The 15,164-nt window shown below is 36.8% G+C and overlaps 1 pseudogene; it reads right to left on the bottom strand.

Annotated features, from left to right (window-relative positions):
• Positions 1 to 7,096: 7,096 nt before the first annotated feature.
• On the bottom strand, positions 7,097 to 7,876 carry LOC123838501 (tropomyosin alpha-3 chain-like; annotated as a pseudogene).
• Between the last annotated feature and the right edge of the window lie 7,288 nt (positions 7,877 to 15,164).

Below are 15,164 nucleotides of genomic sequence, written 5' to 3' on the forward strand. Positions count from 1 at the left end.
TGACTTTTTAATTCTTCCTTTCTGCTATTGTCCGAATGTTTGTCCCCCTCCACCCCCAATCATATGTTGAAATCCTACCACTCAAAGGTGATTACATTAGTAGGTAGGTGTTTGAGAAGTGCTTAAATCATGAGGGTTGAACCCTCATGAATGGGATTAGTGTTTTATGAAAGAGGCTCCAGAGAGATCCCTAGCCTCTTCCTCCTTGTGAGGCCACAGTGAGGAGGCACCAGGCATGGACCAGACCCTCATCAGAACACAGCCATGCTGGAACCTTGATCTTGGACTTCCCAGCTTCCACAACTGTGAGAAATAAATTTCTGTTGTTTAGAAACCACCCAGCCTGTGGTATTTTATGACAGCAGCCTGATTGAACTAAGATACTCTCTATTAATTCAATGTTTCAACCCAATGATTTTCTTTACCAGCAATGGTTTCTTTCCTTTCCCATAAGTTTACACTCCTCAAGGCAAGTTCAAAAGTAGATCCTTCATGAAGCCTGATGAGTTCATCCTCTGAATTCCCCAGAGTATTTGGTTTGTACTCTATGCATCTGTTTTCTGCATTTTCTAATTGTTATTCTCACAGTGGATTGCTAGAAGGCAGCAATCCTGGACACTTAGCATGGAGAGTTTGTGTGCCTGGTAGAGAGTCTTTGTTTCACGGGGTGTGCTCACGCCATGGTTGAAAAAAGAAGCATAACTGTTCACTTTTCCAGTAAAACTCCAGTCATTCCTAAACTGAGTTTTCTTCAACTTTGTATCTCTGATGCTTAGCATACCACCAGGCATACAGAAGGTGCTCAGAATAATTTTAAATAAATAAACCAGTTATCAGTATTATTATAATTTAATAGAAATATTGTAGAAGGTTTAAAAATTATAGTTAATATGGAGAGGGTAAAAGTAGTAGTGATTCAGCATACTTCTATGTTTTCACATTTCATACGAGTAATTTTTGTAAGTATAGAAGATTTTATTGTTTTTTAGAGTTAATGGCTTCTGTTGAACACTAGAATTAAAATTTAACTTGAGAATATCTTCTTAATATGAGATTTCATCTCAGCAATATTGCTTGTCTTATCTATTCTTATCATTTATTATTTAGGGTAAATAAATTGCTGTTGTTATTAAAAAATCAAAAGAACACTCTAATCACCAGGTCATGAGTTATATTAGTACTGCATCTTGCCACAGGTGGAATGTGGGCACAATAATTTCACACCTTCATCCTTTTAGGACTAACATTTGGACTTATGGCCAAAACCATTCAGGATTGTCTTCTTTAAAAATAACAACATATAACTGCCTGGATAATTTTGACTTGAATTATTAATCACTTTCATGTGAATTTTAAGTAATTATTTTGTAGTTCATAATTCACCCTGTAATCATTAGTTTTGTTATGGTTATACCAAAAGCGTAGTGTATGCTCATGGGAGCAAAAGGACATTGTAGTTTCAGAAATAGCAACTGAGAGTTTGGAAAGAAAGAAGGAAGAATATAATTTGAGCAGTGATAGCTCTTTGGGGGATACTTGAATAATCAAGGGGCACTGAAGCTGCTTTGTCTCATAGACTTATGTAAACTCTGTACGACTCTTACATATTCATTATAAGTGATAGATTTATTGGGTACATTTAAGTGATTTCACATCAAAACAATCTCATGTGAAATCAGTATTTCAGTATTTTTTATTTTCCTTGATGGGCCCATTGCCAAAAATTTCATCAGTTTCTAATTCTAACAAGCTAGAAACTGATTTGTGGAAATGATACATAGGATGATGTGGGGGAGAAACTATCCATGTTAATCACATTTGAGTGCTTCTCTAGGCCTGCACAGAGGCTTTCTAATATGCCAAACCATCTCCAACTGAGGCTGGTTGAAGGCTAAACCCAGTCCCAATTCTTCAGTCCTTTATATGGCCTCATGGCAGGTGATTTTTGACTTGATTTTTGGACTTCAGTTTGGATAGATTTTTGGGTTGGATTTTTGAGTTTTACTTTGGCCAATGGGGATTTTAAGAGATGTGACATTGTTATGTGCTGCTCTTACCCTATAGATAACCAAGGCTGTGTCTGGGCTGGCCTTTGTGGTTCTTATTATTATGAAGCACCCTCAGCAATTGCCATCAGGAAACTTTGCAAAAAAAAGTTTACAAGTCCTGGTGCCATATAGTGAGGTCATGGGGAGAGAGAAAGAGTGAAAAAGAGAGCAGGCCTGGAATTCTGCTTTTATTGGGGTTGAGGGTGGGGGCCTAGGGTTTTTGGGCTCACTCTGTATTGGTGAGTTTAAAACAATGAACATTTAAAGCACAGGAAGAGATAAAACAAGTGGTCAAATAGTTATTGAAACCAACCAAGAGCTCTAAAACGAAGGAGACTTAGGGGAGCAGTGGACCACCTGGTTCTTTTTCTGGTCATGTGGCTGGCAAGGTGTTTATTGGAGACAGCCATCTTTGAAGTGGGTACCTTGGCAATCGAAACTTAAGTCAGGCACTTTCATTACAAAACAGAGAAAACCCAATCATCAGGGTTTACACTACAAACACACACGAAGACCTGAAATAAGCTTGAGTGCTTGAATTTGCCCTCTTATGCTCTTTCTTTTTACCAAGAGAAGAACATGCAGCATCTTGTCAAGGAGGATGAAAGACACTTGGAAAATACTTGGATTCAACCCAAACTTTGGAGTCAAGCTTGAGTAAGCCGAGCCTAGATCAGCTGAACCCCAGTTGACTCACAAATGCATAAGCAAAAAAGAGTCTTACTCTTGTTTGCTCCTGAGTTTTGGAGTGGCTTGTAAGGCCTCAATTTTGTGACAATAGCTGACAGATAAAAACTGTCAAACATTTAAGATGTTTTGACATCCCAGTAAGAGCTTGGGCTTCATTTTGCTAATGAGAAAAATGAGACACTAACTGATTTAAGTAATTTTCCTGAGCTCAGACCAAATCTCAGAAAGTAATGTGAGATACGTGTGTCAACATCACTTTACTTTGAGCCAGGAAATTTTAAATCAGACTTCAAACCAATAAACATCTTAGTTGTTTGCTTTAAAACACTTGCAAAGCATTTTTTCTTGACCAGTTTTCTCATCTGGGCAAATAACTCGTCAGAATACCAGTTTGCTCACCTGAATAAAGAACTCACCTCTTACAACATCAATTAGTTTATTAAGACTACTTTAAGGCTTTCACCTCAGATCCTAAACTATTAAGGCACTAACTTTGTCCAATTCTAACTAGATCCCCCTGCCTTGAAAGACTCACCTTAAATAACTTGAGAGAAGACTCCAAAACTCTATAAATATTCTTCCCTATCCTCTTTCTTTGAAATATTACTAAGACAATCAAGATAATAATATCCCTTGCTGAAGTAGATTTAATGCACTTAGCTTTGCTTGTCAACAGCTTTGTTTTTGTTTTTATTTTATTTATTTATTTATTTTTTGGTGGTCTTTATGTGAGAATTGACAGTTGACATAATTAGGATTGTTCTGTTGAGCATTAATTAATACATATATTAATAAGAAAAGTAAAAACCTAGATGTAAGTTTATTGGTTTCCAGTTCTCTTTGCTCCCCCATTAACTCATACTTTGATCAATGCATCAGGTTGACATCTATGAAAGAAAGGAAGGAAGAGGATCATCTTTGAAGTTTCCATGCCTAAAACTATAATTTTAAGATTCTGAGATCAAACATACATAAAAAAATTACTGGAACAATTTGTTTGTTCTCGATCTCTCTTAATAAGTGCATAAGTTGTGACATAAATATGATTTGTTTATTGTTTTATTTTTGTCTGTAAGTACCTTTAAAACACTGGTATAATTTATCCTTTAAATTAAAGGGTTTTTTTTGTTGTTGTTATATAAATTAGTCTACATTAAGAGTCTGAATCTACATATATTATTTTTCTGATGCTAATTGTATTTTCCTAAAATGACAATACCTATTTGGAATTTACTGGTTCGCAATATTACCTAACCCAAATAGAAATTTTATCTCCCACTAAGTGGCAAATAAAGACGGCCTCCTGCTAAAGAAATAGCACCTAGCTTAATGCCACCTTGTTTCATTGGTCTTTCAGAAGATGTTTATTATTATTTTGCACACAATTCTGGCAGGTCTTCTGCAGATTAAACAAAATAAACTCTAGAATGATACTTTATGTAGACATGCTGATAGCATGTAGAAGAGAGAGCAATTTATCCTCAAAGGAGGAAACCACATTACTACTGAAAGCTGTTGTAGGACTACAAAGTACAAAGTCTAGAGACATTTAAAATAGGCCAGTCTTACACGCCTTTGATTTACAGATAGTGAAATAGCAGATGTTCATAAAAATGATGTTCCATCATCTGGAAGCTGAATTAAATTCTCAGCAAAATTCTTTATTTAAGGATTGAGAGAAATGCACAATACCTTTTTGAAACAGTTATGTACCAAAATTTTGTTCTTTAACTTTCAGAGGTGAAACATTATATGCCTATAAAATCTGAGGGTCCAAAATAATAAAGCATTCAAAGAGTTCCAGATAGCTGGGGTTTTATAACACTTAGCTTCTTGAAATATTCTCTAATGTTTTCTGGTTTGCTTTCTCTTAGCTTAACACCAAATTTCATTAATCCAAGGTTTGATTTATAACATATATTCCTTGACTATTTTGTAAACAATTAATACTTTCACACTGGCATGAATTAAGTTCTGTCTTTTAGTTCCATCACCAGTGTTATTTCTACACCCTCCTCTTTTCCTTTCAAAACTTGTTATTTCAAATATATCAGGAAGATCTTATATGTGATTCACTGAGCAAAGGTTAACTCTAGGAAAATGTTCCACTTTTGATTTAATCTGTTTTTGGTGTGGAAATAAATTCAATTGAGAGATTTTTTTCTTCCAAGTCAAAAACTTTCATTTCTTATAAAAAAGATATAGATTGATTACATTTTATGCTTTATGTTTCAGTTGTAATGACTCCATAGCCTGAGCAGAAAATAGGCTAGTCTCTTTGGGTGGATGTCACATTAGAAGCTAAGTTTCAAGTCAGGTGTTGCCAGCTTTCAATATTTTTGGCAGCTTAACTGCAATATCTTTTATATGTGAAATAATTAGGGTGTTTATACAACTTACTAGAAGCTTTTCAATAGTGAGTGCTCATACTCTTTTCTGCTTAACTTAGCCCATGAAGATGAATATGAAAATGGATGAAAGAATAGGTAAGTAGAAACTTTATACTTTCAAACAGATGATAGATGAGATGAATGAGAAAGGGAAGAAGTTATATTTTTGAATTCACGAATGGAAATTTCCTACACAGTAATGATGACTATGTCAAAAGGAAAAATTCATCAATCAAAAACAGTGTTGGTATATTTTGACATAATGCTGATTATGAAATAGACTTGTCTGTTTCAATTAACAATGGTTTGGGCAATTGATTTATTTTTTGAATTTTCTACAATTATTAAATATTTTCTGACAGCCCAAATAGTAACCTAATAAGCTCTAGTTCAGTAGCTCAATAGGTATACTGTGGAATTAGTTTGAAAGTAAATATACTTTATGGGGCGCCTGGGTGGCTCAGTTGGTTAAGCGACTGCCTTCGGCTCAGGTCATGATCCTGGAGTCCCGGGATCGAGTCCCGCATCGGGCTCCCTGCTCGGCAGGGAGTCTGCTTCTCCCTCTGACCCTCCTCCCTCTCATGCTCTCTGTCTCTCATCTCTCTCTCGCAAATAAATAAATAAAAAAAATCTTAAAAAAAAAAGAAAGGAAATATACTTTAAAATAAATGAAACAACATACTAACTTGTACAAAATTAATCACTAATCCCCATTTTTGGGATGGTGTCATACTATACCTTTTTCTTTTCTTTTCTTTTCTTTTTTAGAGGGACTGGTTCTTTATTTCAAAAAGACACTTGTCAATTTTCAGTATCAAAACGGTTTGTTTACACTGTGTGCCCTCAAAGAGAGCACACCAAGGAAAGTGCATTTTAGGCCAATAAGCTGCAGGATGCACACCTAACAGGCCTCACAGAAACCTCACCAGAAAGGGGAATTGGGGAGGGAAAGAAACTTTAAAAGATCAGCACACAGTCAGCCCACAGGCTGTAGAGAGTTCTCAGCCAGACGGGGTGGCTAATGTGCCCCAACCCTAAAAAGCAAAGTTTCAAAATAATATAAAATTTAAAAACAGTTTTGTACATAAGCTATTCAAGATTTCTCCAGCACTCACTGATACAAAGCACGAGATGACACTTTTAGAGACAGCAGCTTTGGACCTGGCAAAGGATGATGAGATGAGTTTGTTTCAGATGGCTAAATCAGTGGCAAACACATAATTTTCTTTTTCTCCTTCAAGGAGGCAGGAGAGCAAATAAGTGGTCACCTCAACATAAGGGGAACATGATCCGTTCTGTGGGCAGTTAGGGTAAAAGATAGGATAAGGGTTGGTCTCAGAAGTCTCACCATCTTACTTTGTTTGGTCACTTCTGATGGAAAAAAAAAATAAGTTGCTCAAAGATACCTTAAAGCTGAAACCCTGAGCCACACTTTTTTGGCCACTCCTCCTGGAATCACCTTTCTAATTTGGCTGGTACTTTGGCCAAAGCAATGAAGCTTCCTGGAGTGGGTCTCTTACTGGGCTCTGGCTCGCAGTAAGGCGGGCCCCTGTGGCTTTCCCTCCTCTGTGGAGAGGACAGTATGCACTAAACTGAAAAGTTACTTTCCAAATGTGAGGAAGGGGTTAGACTGCTGCTTCAGACTGTGGAATTATTTGGAATGTTTTACAAATGGTCGCTACATCAACAACACCAAAAAACGGTAATTACAAAATGTGTACATCATAACATGCTTTTCAAGACACTTTGCATTGTGCTCACATTCCCTTGAACATTGTTCCCAAAGGTGCTCAGCCTCAAGCCCAGCTGGAATCTCTAGGGAGAGGCAGAGAGGGTTTGGCGAAAAAGACACAGGGGTTGGGGTGGGAGAGGCGGCAAAATGAGAAAGCAGCCTTCCAGTTAGAGATCAGCCCTCAGTTTCAAGGCCAGCTTCGGGCAGGGGCAGGCTGGCCTCAGGCGGAGTCGGGGTCAGAGGGACGAGCAGCGGCAGGGCCGGACTGGGGTGCTCAACATGTCATTCAGGTCAAGCAGAGTCTGGTCCAGCATCCTTTGTGTACAGAGGTGCTCCCCTTTGTGCATTTCAGCTTATCTTCCAAATCAACTGTCTTCTCCAGCTTGGCTACCGATCTCTCAGCAAACTCAGCACGGGTCTCTGCCTCCTTGAGTTTATCCGTGAGCATCTATCTCTTCCTCATATTTGTCTTCCTTTTGAGAATACTTGTCTTCAGCAGCCCTCAGACACTTAAGGTTCTGGTCCATCCGTCTGACCTGCTCCTCCATCTCCCTGCGACGGGACTCTGCCAGCTCAGCTCGTTCCTCTGGGCGTTCCAAGTCCCCCTCAATAATCATCAACTTCTGAGCCACCTCTTCATACTTCCGATCTGCCTCTTCTGCTATGTGCTTGGCCTCTTTGAGTTGGATTTCCTGGAGTTCCATCTTTTCTTCATCTTTTAAGGCTCAGTTCTCAATAATCTTCATACTTCTGTCGCTCTCATCAGCGGCTTTCTCCGCTTCCTCCAGCTTTTGCAGGGCAGTGGCCAGGCGCTCCTGCGCGCGGTCCAGCCCCTCTTCCACCAGTTTGATCCTACGGTTCCAGGAGGCCACCTCAGCCTCGGCCTGCTCCCGGGCCCGCCTTTCCCCTTCCACTTCCCGCTGCGGGCCCTCGGCCCTCTCCTCTGCGCCATCTGCTTGCTGCTGCAGAACCTGGATCCTGCGCTTCACCTCCTCGATGGTGGTGACCCGGACCATGGTGCCCACCCAGCCGCTGCTCGCGCTCGGCTTCCCGCCTCCTCCGCTCGGCGCTGCAGCCCCTTCTCTACCCTTTTTTTAAATAAGTATATTTTCTCCTTCTTATAACAAGTGCTGTTTGTGCGTACACATTTATTTAAATATCAAAATGAAATTATGTAGAAATAATTCTGTTTTTAGAAGATGACTATCAGAAAGAAAAATGCATCCTTCCTGTGGTCTCAGGAACTCAAGACTATGAGTTGATTAACTGCAACATTATAATTCACATTTCTAATTTGTGATTAGATAATCAAATGTTTCCACATATTTCCAGTGTGATGAAATCCATGTTAAACTCAGTATATTTGCTCATTCACTGTCATTTAATTTCACTAAATTTGGAGATGTTTATTTGAGAAGTTGTGGGACTCTCACTTCCCTCGATCACCTGTTAGAGTATTTCCTTACGGAGGTTTTAGCTCTATTGAGGAGAATTATCTTCTATTTTAGAATAGGTATAAATAGAAATAAGGGAATCATGTTAGTGAAATTTACTTTGGCTGGCACACACTTTGAGAATCAATGCCCTCAGGCTTCCCGTTCTTGCTTGCTCAATTCCCCAAGAAGTTGAAAGAGAAACTCTAGGGCTACAGAAATCTAGCGGGAGACATCTGTGAGTGCTTCAGAGGAAATTTGCTTTGCTTTATCATTGCACCCGGTAGCTGAAATTTGATAGATCTGCTAAATCCCAGGAGGCATACCTGTCTTACGTTAGTCTATAAAAATAGTTAGTACTATATAAGATTTCCTGAGCTCTTATAATGTTTCAGAAACTTTGCTATAGCTCCATATAAATTATTTTATAACCCTGTTTTATGGATGAGTAATTGAGACTCACAAGGGTTAAGTAACTTTTCCAGTGTCACCCTGCTGGTAAATGGTTGCTTCAGAGGTTGCACTATTTATGACTATGCTGTAGTCACTAATATTCTCTTCTTGGTCTTGGGTTTTTCCTGAATTTCTTGTGCATTATGACACCGACAGGCATCAAATGTCAGTTCAAAAAGTTGTTTCTACATCTTCATTTGCCTCTGTCCCTCTTCATATGCCAAGAAATGATGATGAAGCTCTAACACAGATGATAAAGTTCATGGTTTGGTTAAGAGACACGTATGCCTATATTTTTATTTTAAAATGTGTATTTATTTAAAATATGTAAATTGTTTTTTAGCCTTAAAGTTTGTATTATTTTACATAACAGTCCTGAAAATTTTGCATGGATGAAATCAATTCAAATATTCCCTCTGCACTTATATGTATCCTTTCAGTAGCAAAAGCATTGTTTGGGTTTCATTGGTTCTCTTATTTGTGTTGCTTAGGTTCCCAGCTCTTGAGGAAGTGTCATCGAAGGCTGTTGAAATACATTCTCTGTGTGTAGGTGTGTGTGTTTATAGACTACCCATTGCCATTTATCTCTTGGACAGATACTCCCCAGGGCCCTGTAACCATAACCATTTTGGAGGTGGACTTAAAGTCATTGTCTCACTTTGAAGGCAATGTCACTGGACCCTTTTTGGGGAGTAATTAAAGTAAGAATGGGCATAGTTGTCTACTGGGAAAAATTTCTGTGAATCAGAAGTAGCAGTTGGGGTAGATTATCCAGAGATCAAAATTTGATGAGGAGCTATCCTGAACATGCTGGTCACTTCATCAACTACTTAATGACTGGCCAGAGAAAACTGGAAAGCACTGTACCAAACACCTGTTTACAAGCACCAAGTTTTGCATCCTTTACATGCAGATGCATTGAAGACACCTATTGGAAACTAGTTGAAAAATGTGGTAAGGCAATGGTTCTTAAACTTCAGTGTCCAAAATATTTTGGGAAGCTTGTTAAAACACAGATTACTGACCTCCCCTTAGAGATTCTGATTCAGTAAGTCTGTGTTGGGTCCTAGAATTTGCATTTCTAATAAATTCCCAAGTGCTGCTGCTGGTTTGAGCACTAAGCTTAGAGAATCACTTGCAAGAAAGAAGATGGTTTTACACCTTGAAATTATATGATCAATTTACAATTTTAAATAGAAAGCCAACTATGATACCATAAATTTTTTTTTAAAGATTTTATTTACTTATCTGACAGAAAGAGAGGGAACACAAGCAGGGGGAGTGGGAGAGGGAGAAGCAGGCTTCCTGCTGAGCAGGGAGCCCAATGTGGGCTCCAGCCCAGGACCCTGGATCATGACCTGAGCTGAAGGCAGATGTTTAACTGACTGAGCCTTCCAGGTGCCCTGACACCATAAATTTTTAAAACTTATTTTCAAAATGTATTCTATGTTGTCACACAGTCGTGTGCCATAGAATCCACTTTTCTTCTTTTCATTATTTGGATTTTTTTTCTTTTTGTTAGTCTTTGTTTTATTCTTAACCTAAGTTGTGTCTCCTCCCCCTTCTCATTATTTCAGTAACATTTTCTAATTTTATGCTGCTATATATTTCTGGAACAGTCATTCTTTTCTTAAATAATTTTTCAAAGTAGAATTATCTGTTAGATTGTAAACTCCTTGGAATAAGGAACCATGTACTATTTATTTTTGAATCTCTAATCCACTCTTATCACTGATGCCTAGTACTGAACATTGTGCATGGAAGAAATCAATAAATATGTGTTGCATTGAATATTGTGTTTTTGACTCTACTTTCCTCCCAAGACCAAAAAAGTCACATATAGAGTTTTAAATCATCTGAAATTTGAATATTAGGAAGGCATAGAAAAGAAGAAGGAAAGAATTGAAGGTAAATAGGAGCCTGTAGGAAGAAAAGGTAGTATGCAATAATCAAACCTGAATAAATTTGGATGTTAAATTCTTTATTTGAATGTACCATGTTTCCTTATTTTTTGATATTTTGTGGTGCAATATATCAATACGAAGCAATCAATACAAGTTTATTGATCGAAAATGAGTTAGAACAGAACAAAATATTAAATAGAATTTTATCTGAAAATAGTTTGTAGAGAACAGTGATTAAATTCAATAACTATTAGATAAATCAAATAAAATGAAATCATAGATAATGCTTCACAAGACAAAATGAAGTGGTTTAAATCAAGGAACTCCTCATAACTGGCAGTTGTTTTATATAAAATATTTTCTTGAGTGAAGGATCATTTAATCTCTGTAAAATGTACATAGTAAATAATTTATCATACTTTATATACCTTTGGAATAGTTCATGATATAAAAATATAAAATCTTACTGATGGACATAAAACAAAATTGAGCAAATGGAAAAGTGTACTATGTCTTTGGACAGGAAGACATTATTAGGAAGTCAATACTTCTAAAATTAACATACATATTCAATGCAGCTCTTGTTAGAATTCCAAGGTGGTTTTTTTTGGGAGGGAGGAGGCATGTATAAATAATATGAATGTCTATTGCCTCAAATTTGCTAAGAAAAAAGAGGTATAGGAAAGGGGTTTTGATGTTCTAGCTATCCAAATGCTGTATCTGAAAAAAAAAAAGAAACAACAAAACACTAAACACGTATCAGTATGGCATTGGTATAGAAAAAAACAAGTTACAAGAATAAATATTTCATAAATAAATCTCAGTATAAATGAGAATTTAATATATAAAATGATGATATATTCAATGGGAAAGGAGAAATTATTTTTAAAAGTTCTGTTATTGTTGACTAGCCACTGGGTAGGAATCTATTTTATCTCTTACACAAAAATAAACCATAGATGAATTAAAGACCAATATGGAAAATAAAAAATAAGAACATTAAGAGTTTTCAGTATTTAGGAGAGTGTTTACAATATCTAAGATTTGGCAAAATATTCTTAACCAAGACTGTACACCCAGAAGACATAAAAGAAAATATAACCATAATTAACTACAGGAAAATTGAAAGTTTTTCATTTCAAAATATAAAGTCAATAACAAGATGATAAATGTGGACAAATATTTATAATAGAATTTATAGACTAAAACCTAATATCAATAATTACAAACAGCTCTCACAAATTGACAAAAAATATAGAAAAGAAGAAAATAATAAAAGAGACTTCACATAAGTTGAAATGACAATAAACATAAAAAGACACTATAGTTCACAACTTGTCAGGGAATGAAAATTAATGGTTGAGAGTGCTGTGGGTGGTGGTGGGCTCAATGGCCTTCACAATCATAAAACCATATAGGAAGAGGGATTTTCAGAAATATTTTCCAGATTACTTTTTACTCTCAGAAGCTAAAATTGTGAATAATCTTATGGAAAAGATTTTTTTTCATGACTGAAGTTTCTTAGAAAATAAAATATTTATTTCCTTCTAAATTCAAGTATACAATCCAGTAGCCATTGGACTTTCTGATATGTTTATTAAGAATTCTTGATCATCTAGTAATAATTCTCATCTGAGAACAATGGCCCCTACTTAATGTTCTCTTGCTGCTAAGTTCAGTCATATGAATATTTTTATATTCTATTTGTTTTAATATTTCAAATGTTTCTATGTAAAAACAAAAAATTATTGCAAGGCATTGGCTGTTTATATAAATATGAAAAATATTTTCTGGATATTAGAGTTGTTAAAGAATTTAAAAATAATATTCTGTAAATGTAAGAGAAATGTTAGGGGATATTGGCAGGATGTCAGTTTCCACAAATTTCTACTCAAAGTACGGAAAATTAGAGCCTTCATAATTGTTAGCTTAGTTGTTGCTATCTTTGCTCAGATCCTGTTTCTCCTGCTATATTTTGTCATCAAGCAACTGTTGTCATTGAAATCCCTCTGATATTTTTGTACAACATAGATTATTTTTCTCCTGCAGATATTACTAAAGCTTTAGAAGCACCTCCTTGTGCCCAATTAATTTTTAAATTATTGATTAGAAAAACAAAATATGTAAGTGCTCAAAATCATGGTGTGTCTGTGTGAGGTTGGAGGAAGGGGCATCTGCAACTTAGGTCAATTTATTATTAACACCAAAAAAAAAAATCTAGATTAAAAAATAGATAATTTCAATGCTAATATTTCTGTAGCATAGAATAAATATGTATATTTTTATATCTTCTCTTAAGCTTAGTGTTGTGCCTGGCACAAAATAGTTCTCTAATGTAGGTATGTTCAATGAGTAAAATGCAATTAATCAGTTAGAAATTGCGATCTTTTATTGTTTATTTATAGTATGCCAAGCATTGTGCTTCATACATATCAAGCTCCTCTAAATTCTTTTTTTTTTGCTCCTCTAAATTCTTATAATAATGGCATGATATAAGTATTCTTATTTACCATGATAGTTGCAATATTTACCAAAACAGCAAAAAATGACAGAACTGGGCGGCAGGGAGCATGTAGGGTTTAAAGCAAGCATGGATATTGAACTGAATAATTCATTTACCGTAATATATACAACATTTTTCATTACAGTAATTAAAATCTGACTCTTTTATGTGCTTTTTTTTAAAGATTTTATTTATTTATTTGACAGAGAGAGATAGCGAGAGCAGAAACACAAGCAGGGGGAGTGGGAGAGGGAAGAGCAGGCTTCCCACTGAGCAGGGACCCCAATGCGGGCTCGATCCCAGGACCCTGGGATCATGACCTGAGCCGAAGATGTTTAACGACTGAGCCACCCAGGTACCCCCAAATCTGACTTTTTTAGAATTGACATATGTATCTTGGATTTTTATCTATTACCCTTCATTTAATCCATTATTCTCATTTTGCCTGAGTCTGTGATTTGCATGGCTCTGTGTCTTGTCCCTGACCTCAGCTTACATTCAGCCCTCTGACTTTGATAAATCCTTTGAGACACAACTCTCTATCCCAACATTCCCCCAAACTGATCATTCTGAATACAATATGCTAACTGGCTTATCTACCCCTAGCCCTACTCTCTCAGTGGGGAGGAACAACAAACAATAAAAGGGTTACCTTTAAAAAAGAAAATTCATACTCTGTTTCCCATCTTCCCCAAAGAACTGAGCATTGCAGGTGTATGTCTAAGAGGAAGGTTTTGTTTTATTTTCATTCTTTCCTCTCCCTCTCTCCCTCCTTTTCTTTCTTTCTTTCCCTTTCTTTCTTTCTCTCTCTTTCTCTTTCTCTCTCTCTTTCTTTCTCTTTCTCTTTCTCTCTTTCTCTCTTTCTTTCTTCCTTCCTTCTTTCCTTTTCTCTTTCTTTCTTTCTTTCTTTCTTTCTTTCTTTCTTTCTTTCTTTCTTCCTTCCTTCCTTCCTTCCTTCCTTCCTTCCTTCCTTCCTTCTTTCTTTCTTCCTTCCTTCCTTCCTTCCTTCCTTCCTTCCTTCCTTCCTTCCTTCTTTCTCTCCTTCCTTCCTTTCTTTCTTTCTTCCTTTCTTCCTTCTTTCTTTCTTTCTTTCTTTCTTTCTTTCTTTCTTTCTTTCTTCCTTCCTTCCTTCCTTCCTTCCTTCCTTCCTTCCTTCCTTCCTTCCTTCCTTCCTTCCTTCCACCCTGCCCTGCCTTGCCTTGCCTTGCCTTGCCTTGCCTTTTTCTTCCTTCATTATTTCTACTGGCATGGACAACTGTGGAATACTAAGAAATATTATAATCAATCAGAGATTATAAAACACTTCAGATAAATCTGCTTCATTGCTTTTAGTTATGGAAATGTGGCATTTAAACTGGCAATGTCTAAAAGAAAGCTCCATCTAACAAGGCTGTCTTGGAAATTGCTGTACACCCCACTGAACATTGGACAGAGGAATTTCCACAGCAAGCTTCCATTGCTTGATGTGAGCATTAGATGTGCATTTGATGTTCACTGCTGGAATTGTCATGATGGTCTTCCATGTTGGACTTCCTTTTCTACCTACCCCTTCTCCAAGTACTACTTCCAACTTGCACTCTTCTCTTCACAATTTCTCTTTCCAATCACTGCCATTGTTGTTGCCTTTAACTTGGTCACTTCTTCTTTTTTTTTATTATGTTATGTTAATCACCATACATTACATCATTAGTTTTAGATGTAGTGTTCCATGATTCATTGTTTTCATATAACACCCAGTGCTCCATGCAGAGCGTGCCCTCTTTAATACCCATCACCAGGCTAACCCATCCCCCCACCCCCCTCCCCTCTAGAACCCTCAGGTCGTTTTTCAGAGTCCATAGTCTCTCATGGTTCGTCTCCCCCTCTGATTTACCCCCCTTCATTCTTCCCCTTCTGCTATCTTCTTCTTCTTCTTCTTCTTTTTTTTTTAACATATAATGTATTATTTGTTTCAGAGGTACAGGTCTGTGATTCAACAGTCTTACACAATTCATAGCGCTCACCATAGCAC

The sequence above is a fragment of the Mirounga angustirostris genome, unplaced genomic scaffold, assembly GCF_029215605.1.
Source record: "Mirounga angustirostris isolate CCGP_5_RB_7025 unplaced genomic scaffold, mMirAng1.0.hap1 SCAF_3, whole genome shotgun sequence".
Lineage (NCBI taxonomy): Eukaryota > Metazoa > Chordata > Mammalia > Carnivora > Phocidae > Mirounga > Mirounga angustirostris.